At 36.9% G+C, this 14,303-nt stretch overlaps 1 long non-coding RNA gene across 1 annotated transcript in view; it reads right to left on the reverse strand.

Annotated features, from left to right (window-relative positions):
* LOC107970502 (uncharacterized) overlaps window positions 1-10,019 on the reverse strand; it is a 31,622-nt gene extending 21,603 nt beyond the window's left edge. The window contains exon 1 of the long non-coding RNA XR_001713098.2: window positions 9,796-10,019. This is a non-coding gene — a long non-coding RNA (uncharacterized LOC107970502). The remainder of the gene's footprint in view (window positions 1-9,795) is intronic.
* Between the last annotated feature and the right edge of the window lie 4,284 nt (window positions 10,020-14,303).

Genomic DNA, 14,303 nt, shown 5'->3' on the forward strand with positions numbered 1-14,303 from the left:
CCTGTCGTAGGGGTGGGGAGTGAGGGGAGGGAACTTAAAGGACAGGTCAATAGGTGCAGAAAACCACCATGGCACACGTATACCTATGTAACAAACCTGCACATTCTGCACATGTATCCTGAAACTTTAAGTAAAATAAAAAAAATTTTTTTTGAAAGAAAAGTGTTAGAAAGAACATTATATGGACATCAGGCAAAGAAAACCCAACATAATTATAATTGATGTCTTCCTCTGTGCCCTCTTTCTCCACCCCACCCCCCCCAAAAAAGATCTGAAATAATAGGACGAAAAATATTTTAAAATTTTTGTAGTTTTGGCTTTTTTCAAGATGACTGACTACGGACATCGGATGTCAGTTCTCCTCAGAAAGATCAAAGTTACTGGTGAATGAACAAGTTCTGAACAGAAAACTGAGGAAAGAGGGCAGGTGTGGTGGCTCATGCCTGTAATCCCAGCACTTTGGGAGGCTGAGGCAGGTGAATCATTTGAGGTCAGGAGTTTGAGAACAGCCTGACCAACATGGTGAAACGCTGTCTCTACTAAAAATACAAAAATTAGCCAGGCTTGGTGGTGCACATCTGTAATCCCAGCTACTTGGGAGGCTGAGGCAGGAGAATAGCTTGAACCCAGGAGGTAGTGAGCCAAGATTGCACACTGCACTCCAGCCTGGGAGACGGAGCAAGACTCTGTCAAAAAAAAAAAAAAAAAAAAAAAAAAACCCAGAAAATTGAGGGAAGAGAATCAAGATCTGTTGGAGTGCCCTCAGGAAGAAGCTAAGGTGCAAAAATGGAAATCAGAAAGAATCAGAAAGAATCTAGTAGAGATTGACCCCAAAGGAACTAAGACCCCCACAGAAAGGGTCGATGGAAGTGTTCCCTGCTTCCCTTACCCCTCTGACAATCTGCTTACTGCCAAACTGCTAAAGAGACCCTCTGCCCTCACGGCCTAGGACATTGCTATCACTGGTAATTGGGGAAATTTCTGGGGACAGAGAACCAGGTAGCCAACCTAAGAAAATGTACACACGCTCTCCTCAGAGCCAAGCTGAGAAGGTGGGCACCATACTGGCTGTACATCCAATGTGGGCCACTGCCCTGCCAGGGATTCTCTGCCTTTGAGTCAGCACACCACCAGATGCTCTGCAAACATACTCCACAGCCCACTCTGATATTGGCAAGCATAGGGGACTGGTGGGTCCTCAGTTACCTGGAGATCTAACCCTCAGAGTGGGTCTCTTCTAAGGGAAGGCAGGCAAGACTACTAAATCCCCTTTGGGACAAAAGAAATGGCCAACACCAATTGCGGAAGGGGCCAGTATCTATGTCTAGGAAGGGACATGGAAGAGGGAGTTATCTACCACCTTCACAGCACACTGTTGTGAATGCAACAGTGGTTCTTCATGCTGAGGGTCAGCATGTTTGCACTCAGAGAAAAAATTTTTTATGTTTTTCCTAGTGGCTACACTGCTAGTGAAAGTGAGTCCATGCCACTTGGGCTTAAAAAAAGAGCAGGGCCCAACTCTCCCTCCCTACACAGAGCAGTAGAATCTGGCAACAGAAGACAGAAAAGTTATGGAGTTGCCTTCTCTGGACTAGAATAAGAGGTTCTACCATAAGTCGATTTTGGTGGTAGCCATCAGAGGGTCATATGTGCAGCCCACAATGGTACTGCACCATGAAACCAAAGGACAAAGTCTTTATGAACTGAAGTCATGAGCCGTGCAACAGGGGTGTGATAGATAATCAGAGAACATTCCTGCCAGCTCCAGGTGAGATGCTGGTGCACCCCACACCCCTTTTCCAAGACCTCAGTGCAACCCAACATGATCCCTTCCCCCCAGGTCCCCTAACAAGGAAGGTGTTTCCACTCAACATTAGCCTACCTGAGGGCAAACTTAAGCAGTGTCTACTCGTCTGCATACTGAACTGCATCACCAAATAAAAATCCTAGTGCCAGAAGGACTTTAGTGCAAATCCACAAGATAAGCTTCCTGAGACCCCTGTACCCTAAGTCCCACCGGAGATAGTGTGTTGGCTCTTATGTCCAATACATTGCTACAACAAGCACCATCTGAGAAAGCCACCAAACAGAAATTATCCACAACCAAGGAACCCATACAGAGCCTTGGTTCCTGGAAAACACCCAGAAGTAAAGCCAAACAATCATAGACAACATACACAACAGTTATACACTCAAGACAGAAAAGAATTTAAAAATAATAAAGTCTCATCCAAACAATAACAAATTCAAAAATATGAAGTGACAGCTCCCTCAGATGAGAAGGAATCAGCACAAGAACACCAGCAATACAAAAAGCCAGAGTGACTTAAAGGATTGCACTAGTTCTCTAAAAGTGGATCCTAACCAAATTGAAAAGTCTGAAATAACATATAAATAATTCAAAACATGGATTGCAAGGAAACTCAATGAGATCTGAGAGAAAGTTGAAATTCAATACAAAGAAAACAGAAACATGATTCAGGATATGAAAGATGAGACAGCTATATTAAGAAAAAAACAAATAGAACTTCTGGAATTGAACATTTCACAAATGGAATTTCAAAATACCATTGGAAGCTTTAAGAATAAGCTAGACGAAGCAGAAGAAAGAATTTCAGTTTAAAGATTGGTCTTTTGAATTTACCTAGTCAGACAAAAATAAAGAAAAAAGAATTTTACAAAACAAATAAGGCCTTTGAGAAATATGAGATTACACAAAGCAAAAAACCTATGACTTATTGGCACTCCTGAGACAGAAGAAAAAGTAAGCAACTTGGAAAACATATTTGAGGGAATAATTCAGGAATATTTTCCTAATCTTGCAAAAGAGGTCAATATCCTGACACAAGAAACTCAGAGAACACCTGCAAGATACTATACAAGATGACCAACCCTAAGGCATATAGTCATCAGACTATCCAAAGTCAATGCGAAAGAAAAAATCTTAAGGGAAGCTAGAGAAAAGGGCCAAGTTGCCTGTAAAGAAAATTCCATCAGACTAACAGCAGACTTCTCAGCAGAAACCTTACAAGCCAGAGAGATTGGGGACTTACTGGTACCATTCCTTCTGAAACTATTCCAATCAATAGAAAAAGAGGGAATCCTCCCTAACTCATTTTATGAGGCCAGCATCATCCTGATACCAAATCCGGGCAGAGACACACCAGAAAAGAGAATTTTAGACCACTATCCTTGATGAACATTGATGCAAAAATCCTCAATAAAATACTGGCAAACCAAATCCAGCAGCACATCAAAAAGCTTATCCACCATGATCAAGTGGGCTTCATCCCTGGGATGCAAGGCTGGTTCAATATACGCAAATCAATAAATGTAATCCAGCATATAAACAGAACCAAAGACAAAAACCACATGATTATCTCAATAGATGCAGAAAAGGCCTTTGATAAAATTCAACAACGCTTCATGCTAAAAACTCTCAATAAATTAGGTATTGATGGGACATATCTCAAAATAATAAGAGCTATCTATGACAAACCCACAGCCAATATCATACTGAATGGGCAAAAACTGGAAGCATTCCCTTTGAAAACTGGCACAAGACAGGGATGCCCTCTCTCACCACTCCTATTCAACATAGTGTTAGAAGTTCTGGCCAGGGCAATTAGGCAGGAGAAGGAAATAAAGGGTATTCAATCAGGAAAAGAGGAAGTCAAATTGTCCCTGTTTGCAGATGACACGATTGTATATCTAGAAAACCCCATTGTCTCAGCCCAAAATCTCCTTAAGCTGATAAGCAACTTCAGTAAAGTCTCAGGATACAAAATCAATGTACAAAAATCACAAGCATTCTCAAGCAATCTTATACACCATAACAGACAAACAGAGAGCCAAATCATGAGTGAACTCCCATTCATAATTGCTTCAAAGAGAATAAAATACCTAGGAATCAAACTTACAAGGGACGTGAAGGACCTCTTCAAGGAGAACTACAAACCACTGCTCAAGGAAATAAAAGAGGATACAAACAAATGGAAGAACATTCCATGCTCATGGGTAGGAATAATCAGTATCGTGAAAATGGCCATACTGCCCAAGGTAATTTATAGATTCAATGCCATCCCCATCAAGCTACCAATGACTTTCTTCACAGAATTGGAAAAAACTACTTTAAAGTTCATATGGAACCAAAAAAGAGCCTGCATCGCCAAGTCAATCCTAAACCAAAAGAACAAAGCTGGAGGCATCACACTACCTGACTTCAAACTATACTACAAGGCTACAGTAACCAAAACAGCATGGTACTGGTACCAAAACAGAGATATAGATCAATGGAACAGAACAGAGCCCTCAGAAATAATGCCGCATATCTACAACTATCTGGTCTTTGACAAACCTGAGAAAAATAAGCAATGGGGAAAGGATTCTCTACTTAATAAATGGTGCTGGGAAACTGGCTAGCTATATGTAGAAAGCTGAAACTGGATCCCTTCCTTACACCTTATACAAAAATTAATTCAAGATGGATTAAAGACTTAAACGTTAGACATAAAACCATAAAAGCCCTAGAAGAAAACCTAGGCATTACCATTCAGGACATAGGCATGGGCAAGGACTTCATGTCTAAAACACCAAAAGCAATGGCAACAAAAGCCAAAATTCACAAATGGGATCTAATTAAACTAAAGAGCTTCTGCACAGCAAAAGAAACTACCATCAGAGTGAACAGGCAACCTACAACACGGGAGAAAGTTTTCGCAACCTACTCATCTGACAAAGGGCTAATATCCAGAATCTACAATGAACTCAAACAAATTTACAAGAAAAAAACAAACAACCCCATCAAAAAGTGGGCGAAGGACATGAACAGACACTTCTCAAAAGAAGACATTTATGCAGCCAAAAAGCACATGAAAAAATGCTCACCATCACTGGCCATCAGAGAAATGCAAATCAAAACCACAATGAGATACCATCTCACACCAGTTAGAATGGCAATCATTAAAAAGTCAGGAAACAACAGGTGCTGGAGAGGATGTGGAGAAATAGGAACACTTTTACACTGTTGGTGGGACTGTAAACTAGTTCAACCATTGTGGAAGTCAGTGTGGCGATTCCTCAGGGATCTAGAACTAGAAATACCATTTGACCCAGCCATCCCATTACTGGGTATATACCCAAAGGACTATAAATCATGCTGCTATAAAGACACATGCACATTATGTTTATTGCAGCATTATTCACAATAGCAAAGACTTGGAACCAACCCAAATGTCCAACAATGATAGACTGGATTAAGAAAATGTGGCACATATACACCATGGAATACTATGCAGCCATAAAAAATGATGAGTTCATGTCCTTTGTAGGGACATGGATGAAATTGGAGATCATCATTCTCAGTAAACTATCACAAGGACAAAAAACCAAACACTGCATGTTCTCACTCATAGGTGGGAACTGAACAATGAGAACACACGGACACAGGCAGGGGAACATCAGACTCTGGGGACTGTTGTGGGGTGGGGGGAGGGGGGAGGGATAGCATTAGGAGATATACCTAATGCTAAATGACGAGTTAATGGGTGCAGCACACTAGCATGGCACATGTATACATATGTAACTAACCTGCACAATGTGCACATGTACCCTAAAACTTAAAGTATAATAATAATAAAACAAAAAAAAGAAAAAGGAATGCCAGTCCTCCCAAATTAAGCTTCAAAAATGGAAAAATAAAATTGTTTCCAGACAAGCAAACACTAAGAGACTTCATTGCCACCCAACCTCTTCTGCAAGAAATGCTCAAAGGGGTTCTAAACATGGAAACAAGAGAACAATATTTGCTACCATGAAAGCACATGTATAAGCTCACGGATCTTATAAAATAATTACACAACAGAGACTACAAAACAACTAACTAACAACACTACGTCAGGAACAAAACCTTACATATCAATATTAACTTTGAATGTAAACAGCCTAAATGCTCAACTTAAAAGAACTAAAGAGACAAATTGGATAAAAAAAATAATAATAATAAAGACCCAATCTTCTGCTGCCTTCAGTAGACCCGTCTCAAATGTTATGACACCTACAGACTCAAAATAAAGGGATAGAGAAAGATCTATTATGCAAATGGAAAACAACAAAAAAAGCAGGGGCTGCTATTCTTCTATCAGATAAAACAGACTTTAAACCAACAATAGTAAAAAACAGAAACAAAAAACAAAGAAAGGCATAATATAATAATAAAGGGTTTAAATCAACCAGAATATTTAAATATCGTAAATATATATATATATATATATATGCACCAAACATTGGAGCACCCAGGTCCATGAAACAAATACTACTAGACCTAAGAAAAGAGATAGAAAGCCATACAATAATAGTGGGGGGACTTCAGCACTGGACAGATCATTGAGGCAGAAAACTGAACATCTCTGGACTTAAATTGGACTCTTGACCCAATGGATCTAGGAGACATCTACAGAATATGCCCCTTAACAGCCACAGAATATACATTTTTCTCATCTGTGCATGAAGCATTCTTTAAAATTGACCACATAGTCTAAAGCAAGTCTCAATGAATTGAAAAAAATTGAAATCATATCAATCATCTTCTCAGACCACAGTGGAATAAAATTAGAAACCAATACCAACAGAAACTCTCAAAACCGCACAAGTTCATGGAAACTAAAAAATTTTTCCTGAATGACTTTTGGGCAAACAATGAAATTAAGGAAGAATATTGCTATTCACAATAGCAAAGACATGGAATCAACCAAGATGTCCATCAATGGTGGACTGGATTTTTAAAATTTAGTACATATACACCATGGAATTATACACAGCCATTAAAAAAGAATCAAATCATGTTCTTTCCAACAACATGGATGTAGCTGGTGGCCGTTATCCTAAGTGAATTAACATAAAAATAAAATCAAATACTGTATGATGTCACTTATAAGTAAGACTTAAACAATGGTTGCACAGGTACATAAAGATGAAAACAATTGACACTGAGGACCCAAAAATGGGGAGAGAAGGAGGAGGGTGAGGTTTGAAAAACTACCTATTGGATACTATGCTCACTACTTTGATGATGGGTTAATTAGAAGCCCAAACCCCCACATTATGCAATATACCCATGGAAAAAAACTTGCACATGTAACCCCTGAATCTATAATTTTAAAATAAATAATAAAAATATTCATAATTTTGCCAATTTTTAAATAAAACCATTCATTTTTAGCTTGTAAGGGCACACTTCATCATGGAAACAGTTCTTACTCACTTATCAACACTAAGAAATATATTCTGTTAAAACTATCACCTTCAAAGGTAAGAAAAGGAGACTGAATTTAAAGCTAATAATTTGTATGAGAAAAAATATTAATTTCAGACTTTTTCATAGCAACTTTTAACTCTAAATGTTGCTATCAAATTCTTAAGGAAAGAAAGTTTAGTCCAAGAATTTTATACCTACCTAATCTTTTATTAAGATGTAAGGGTAAATGACAAGTCATTTGGAATATTCTAGGTCTGAGATCCCTTGAGCCAGAGTTACAAATGCTTGAATACACAAGGAAAACTTCAGCCAAACAAATACAAATGTTGAATGTGTGTCAATGAGCATTTAAATCATTTAGCTATAGATCTGATCCTTAAGAAAATATAAAGAAATAATCCAGAGCCGAATATAGAGTTTATATGCCCAGAAAATGTAAAAATTAAGAATCTAATGAATAAATTAGAAAAAGGAATTTCCAAAAATCCACCAAAAAACAAAGAACAATAAACTAAACCTAACTAAATAACTAGGAATTAATAAGATCAAAATCAGACATTGGTAACACTAATAAAGACAAGAGCTGACTCTGTAATAATAATGAAAATAGCAATAATAAAATAGAAAAATTCATAGGTTACTAAGTCATGAAAACTGGGAGATAGGACAGATTTTTTTAATAACTAAAAGGATGATTTTATTAGTTTTGAGAGAATACATTATAGGATAAAACACGTGATTTTTCTAGGAAATCATGAATATCCAACACTGACCTAAATAACAGAAAATACAACCAGATCAATTACTATAGAGGAAATATGTGAAGATGTTATAGACCTAATTTTTAAAAATGCACTAGTTCTCATGTAGTATCACAAGGAAATTCTACTAAAGCTCTAAGGCAAGTATAATTTTAATGCTGTTTAAAATGTTCACCAAGATAGAATAAAAAGGAAATCTACTAAATTAATTTTATAAAATGAGTATATAACATTGATATTTAAACCACAGGTAACAAAAAAAATAAAAAAGAAAAAACAAGATATTTACAAAAGAAAAGAACCAGATGAACCTTAAACTTCTTTGACATTGAGCACCAGAAAATCATAAAGCAACGGAAAATCTTGTGACCCAATAATTTGAGTTAGAAAATGTTGTCATTCAGGTGTGAAGGTAACAGAAAAGCAATATTTTAGATATGCAAAGGTTTGTAAAATAAATAACCTACTCACTGTGCCTGAGAAATCTGTTTTTAAACGTTTTAACTAAGGAAAATAAAATAAATAATTAAAAAATGGGGAAAATAATGGTATAAAAAGATTATGAACACTGAAGCTAATTACATTATATATACATGATATAAATGATATATAAATCATATATAATGTAATTATGTGTGTGTGTATGTATAAGTCTGATGCCAAATAGCCATGTGCCAATTTATTTATTTAAACAATAAATATGACAATAAATAAAAATTTAATACAGAGATGTGGGGATGAGGGGGGAGCAACTTCTCTAAAGCCACTGAATCAAAAGGAAGCCAAGGATACAATTACAGACTTTTGAGTTCCTGTAGGACGATTGCAGTTTCTTAAATATCCCTATTCATTATCAAAAAAGCATGTAGGTCCACATGAAGAGTAAGTAAAACCATCCACCATAAATTCTTACAGCATAACTAGAAGACAATGTAATGCATCAAATGACATGTGTATAGGGTAATAAATACTGCAAAATATTCCAACGGCAGCTTATGCATGGAAAAGTGTAATGTAAACGTGAGACTAGCTTAGCAGAACATAGATAAAATTACCCCCGATAAGGATCCCATCCTTAGTGGGAACACACTTAGAACAGGTCTTAGAACATAGCTTCTGAGTAATCCAAAGGAAATGGCTTAAAGGGTGAAAGATAACTTTTGGAATTCTTGGTAAGATATAATTTCTGGGGGAAAGGGGGCAATCTGGAAATGAGAGGCATTCTTTGAAGGCTTAGTGATAAAGGGAAAGAAGGAAGTCAGCAATGGAAATTAAAGGTCCTACAGAAACAAAAGAATCCAGAGATTTACAAAAACATAATTCTTCCTCTGCCTCAAAACAATTCCATCAATTTAAAAAAAATTGCATTAACAAATCAACAGAAGAATGCTCTCTTGAAGCAAGAAACCTAGTAAATAGTAAACCTCCCAAACACTTCACCCCTTCACATTAAGGCCGGTTAGAAAAAAATAAGACATATTTGCCTAAGAACTTAAAATGGCCCACATCGGATTCCCTTATACATACTGCTAGTTGCCACATGCTCTGTCTCTCTCTCTTTCTCTCTCTCTCTCTGCCATTCACTAGGAATGAATGAAAAACGTGTGGCAATAGCCACAAAAACTGCTACAAGACAAAACAAAAACAAAAACAAAAAACAAAAAATAACCAAAAAAAATCTATGAGAACAAAAACGTTTCTACTGATGAAACTTCTCCCCTACTAAAACTAACTACAAAGCAGAGATCTGTGTAGTAAATTCTTGTAATTTTATGTTACCTTGGCATCCATTATGTAGAAGCAGGGCTGCCACTCTTTACAGTTTCCTGTTCTTCACTGCACCCAAATGGCTCAAGCCATGGCCAGAGATAGGAACCAGAGATAGATAGGCCAGAGATAGGTGGCCAGAGATAGTGTTACCAGCAGGTCTTTGTTCTTAGAGCTCCCAAGATGGTGGTGGGCCACTCCTAAGATGGGGCCGGCTGCTCCCAAGATGGCCGCAAGCCTTTTATTCTCTGACGTGGGGTTCTTGGCCTCAGGGATTCCAAGGAATGGAACCTTGGGCCATGCGGTAAGTGTTATAGCTCTATTAGAAGCTGTGGGTCACGGAAGAGAATCATGGAATCCAGAGACTAGTGTTCAGCCTAATTAGGATGAACCCGGGCACTTCCCGGTGCAGGAACAATGGCAAGCCTCTAGCCTGATTGGGAGCAGCAATGAGCACCTCGCTGAATCAGAAGCTCAGTGGACACCCTACCAAATCCAGAGGGATGAAAGTCAACGGCAGGTCTGCGACTGTGGCGTTCAGCAGTGGTGGATGGAGAGCGAAAGCTCAGTTTGAGCCGGCGAAAACACGGACCAGAAGAGTGTGCAGTTGCAAGATTTAATAGAATGAAAACAGAGCTCACATACAATGGGAGGGGACCCAGAGGGGGTTGCCCCTGCTGGCACAAAGGCCTGGATTTATTTTCCGATCATTGTCTCTCCCCGGTGCTCTCAGGCAGTAGATGATTTGACTATTTCTTTGTCTCCTGCTTTTACCCTAATTGGTATTTTAGTGAGCACTATTTACTACCTGATGGGTCCGGTGTGAGCTGAGTTACAAGCCCCGCGTTTAAAGGTGGGTGTGGTAACCTTCCCCAGCTGGGCTTAGGAATTCTTAGTCGACTTAGGAAATCCAGCTAGTCCTGTCTCTCAATAGGACTACCCACTCTTCCGCTGTTTCCTTTTAAGTGAGTCTGTCAGATATTTGCCTAAGAACTTAAAATAACCCACACTGTATTCCCTTATACATACAACTATTTGCCACATGCCCTGTCTCTCTGCCTGACTCCTTCATTTCTGCCTCGCATGACCCTAGGACAGAGGACTGCCATCCCACCTTCCTTGCCCAAGATCTGTAAGTACAATCTTTTAATTGTTTACTTTTGTGCTGGAGTATTGAATTCCCACCTTCCATCTGAAGAATCAGGGGCTACGCCAGGCCTATCTTTCCCTGACATGGGACGGGGAAGCACAAAGTTGAGCTCCCAGAACCAGAGCAATGGTCAGGCAGGCATAAACTGAACACAGGTCAGACAAGAGCCAAAAGGGCATCTGCCAGTATAAACAAGTTTCCTGTGTGAGAAATCTTCCTGGTCACAGGTTAGACAACTAGACACTAGGCTGTCTGCCAGGTAAAAGATGCATCCCGTGAAAGACACCTTGTAAACAACCATATCCAGCTCCCCTTCATTTCCCCTTAGCTATCCACACAGGTGCTGGAACCCCAATTTAACTGGCGGCTCTGAAAACAATCTGTAACATAACACCCCATCTTGAATTAAATATTTTAAACAAATATTTTGCAAAAAGAAAAAATGTTAAATCAGAAAAGCAGAATTAAATGAAGTAATATACGAAAAAAAGATAGTCCCCAGGAGGGAAATTAAAGAAAAAGGCAAAAACATCTTATGTAGTAAGAATAATTTCAAAGTACTCAAGAGAAAATTGATTTCTCTCAAAGCAGAAGTTTAAAAATATATGAAAAATTCCAAGAAAATGAAAACAAAATAAATAAGGTGAAAACCATCAGAGAGAAAGAAGACTGGGCATTATCATTTGGGTTTCTGGCAAGAAAAACAAAAACAATGAAATGAGAGAAATCACGTATTTAATCACATATTAAACCACAATCCAATAAAACTTTGTATAAATAAAAGAAAACTTGGATATATTTGTGTACCTAAGAAGACTAACCCAGAATGGTCAATTGTAATATATAGACATACATCTAAGACACAGTATAATAGGCCTATTAGACATTAAATATATACAAGCAATCTTCTGCGCATCCAAGCAAAAAAGGCCAAATCACTTACAAAGGAAATAAGATCATAAAACAGCATACAAAGCAAGAAAACTGTGGAAGAACAATTTTAAGAAACTCAAAAAAGGAAAATATGAGCCCAGAGTGTTATATGTAGGCAGACTGTTTTTAAAGTACCAAGCCTATAGGGAAACAGTTTGATACAGATGGAAACTCAGAAAATATTCATGAACTCTTCCTAAGACATTTATGAGATACAATTAAAACAGTGACTATAGGAAAATACATAGCTCTACATACTTATGATACTTAGATAAATAAAAATAAATGAATTAAATTCCCAACTCAGAAAAGTAGGTAGGGGATGGGGGAAGCAGAAGAAAAATTTTTTTAAATATAGAAGTAGAAATTAATAAAACAGGAAGCAAAAATATAACAAAATTGATAAATCAATCAAAATGCTTGTTCTTGAGGAAAAATTAATAAACTAGATAAACTACCACCTAATCTAACTCAGAAAAAAAGGAGAAAGCACAGATATATAAATTTAAAAATGTTATGGGGGAAATAACCTTGAAACAAAGTAAATTTTAAAAGATTCTTACAGACTATTTTGTTCAACTCTATACAAATATATTTGAAAAATTAAATAATTGGATAGCATCCTTGAAAAATGCAATGTACTAAAATTCACCTTAGTAGAGATAAAAGGCTTAAAACAATTTTTCACAGGAAAAATCAATGTAATAACAATTACCCCAAAGAAACAGAAAATCAAGGTCAAGATATAGTAACAGGGACATTTGAACATCTTTGCACCTGAACATAGAAAAAGGAGAAATTCTAAATTACTTTAATTAAACACGTATAATATTGATGTCTAAATCATATATAAAAAGAAAACTTATAAACCAGTCTCATTTTGAATATTAATGCCAAAAATCAAAATAAAATATCAGCAAACATATTCCAATAGTATATTAATAAAATATACTATGATCAAATGTGATTTAGTCCAAGATGTTTTAATATTAGAAAATCTCTTAATATTGTTCACTACCATTAATACCTAATGAAAAATAATATATGACTATTTCTATAGATAATAAAAAGAACTTTGACAAAATTCATCACCCATTCCTACTAAAAAATATACACTCAGTAAAATAAAAATTGATTCTTTTTTAACACTAAATATATATGTCAGTTCTAAAGCCATATTTCCACTTAGAAGAGACACTTCAGTGGTTGTCTAACTAAAGTCAAGAATAAGTTAAAGATGCCCACTATTTCTTCCATCTATTACAGGTATTAGTAATTAAAATTAGATAAGATAAATGATTGGAGACATGAAAGATGGAAAATAAAGAATCAAAACTATATCATTTTGGAAAAGCAAAGATAAAATAACTATAAAACTCAAAAGAATTATTGATAAAACTAACACAAATAATAAGGTAGGAAGATATAAAATTAATATATGCTAATAAAGAGCCTTCAGATATACCAGTAATAACCAGTTAAAAGATGCAATCCTATAACGGAAGAAAAAACCCATTTATTTTAGCAACAATTTAAAAATAAAATACTTAAGAATAAGCTTTAAAAGAAATAAGCATAGTGATTCCAATTCTGGTATGGTGGCATAAGTCTTCTATAGCCTGCTACTGCAGCTGAATACAACTAGAAACCCTGGATAAAATATGAAAAACGAATTAGGGCCCCAAAGCTAAACAAAAGCAAAAAGATTGTGGAGGGAAATTAAAACTTGAAGAAGGGACCATACAAAGTGAGTTTCCCAGTTTGCTTTCTGCCTCCTATGTTAGGCTTTTCCATTTCACAGACCCTAGTTGCCAAGCTGCAAAGTGATTAGGGCAGAGCGCTGAAACTCCGACAACCGTATTTGTCTGGTTAGAGGAATCAGGAAAAAGAAACCATGCGGGCTGGAGCATAAGGAAGAAAATCCCAGATCAGAAAGATTTACAGAAGGCATCCCCTAATTATGCATATAAACCTACAGATCTCTGGCTCACCTCTGAGTTACACACGTGTGGGACAGACCCAAATCAGCACAGCAAAACCTTCAGAGCTCAACTGATATGTGAACAACAACTAAGAGAAAGTGAGACAGTACTTGGGGTCTGACCCTAAATGAGTTGACCGCCTGCTTAAACAAGTTACCAAATTCATCAGAGGAACATACAGGTCCTGGGGGCTATACAATGTAATTTTCTATAAGGTGCAGAACACAATCAAAAACTACTCAGAAAATTTAACCAGTTCTCAAGGGAGAAGACAATCTACAAGCACTAACCATAAAATGTCTTGGAGTTTAAAGCATGAGATAAAGATTTTAAAGCAGCTTTTACAACTATACCCCATGAGGTCATGGAAAATACATTTAAAAGAAATGAAATATAGAATTTCTCAGCAAAGAACTACAGCCTATGAAAATGAACTGAATAGAAACATAAGACTT

The sequence above is a fragment of the Pan troglodytes genome, chromosome 2 (assembly GCF_028858775.2).
Source record: "Pan troglodytes isolate AG18354 chromosome 2, NHGRI_mPanTro3-v2.0_pri, whole genome shotgun sequence".
NCBI classification, from domain to species: Eukaryota; Metazoa; Chordata; class Mammalia; order Primates; family Hominidae; genus Pan; species Pan troglodytes.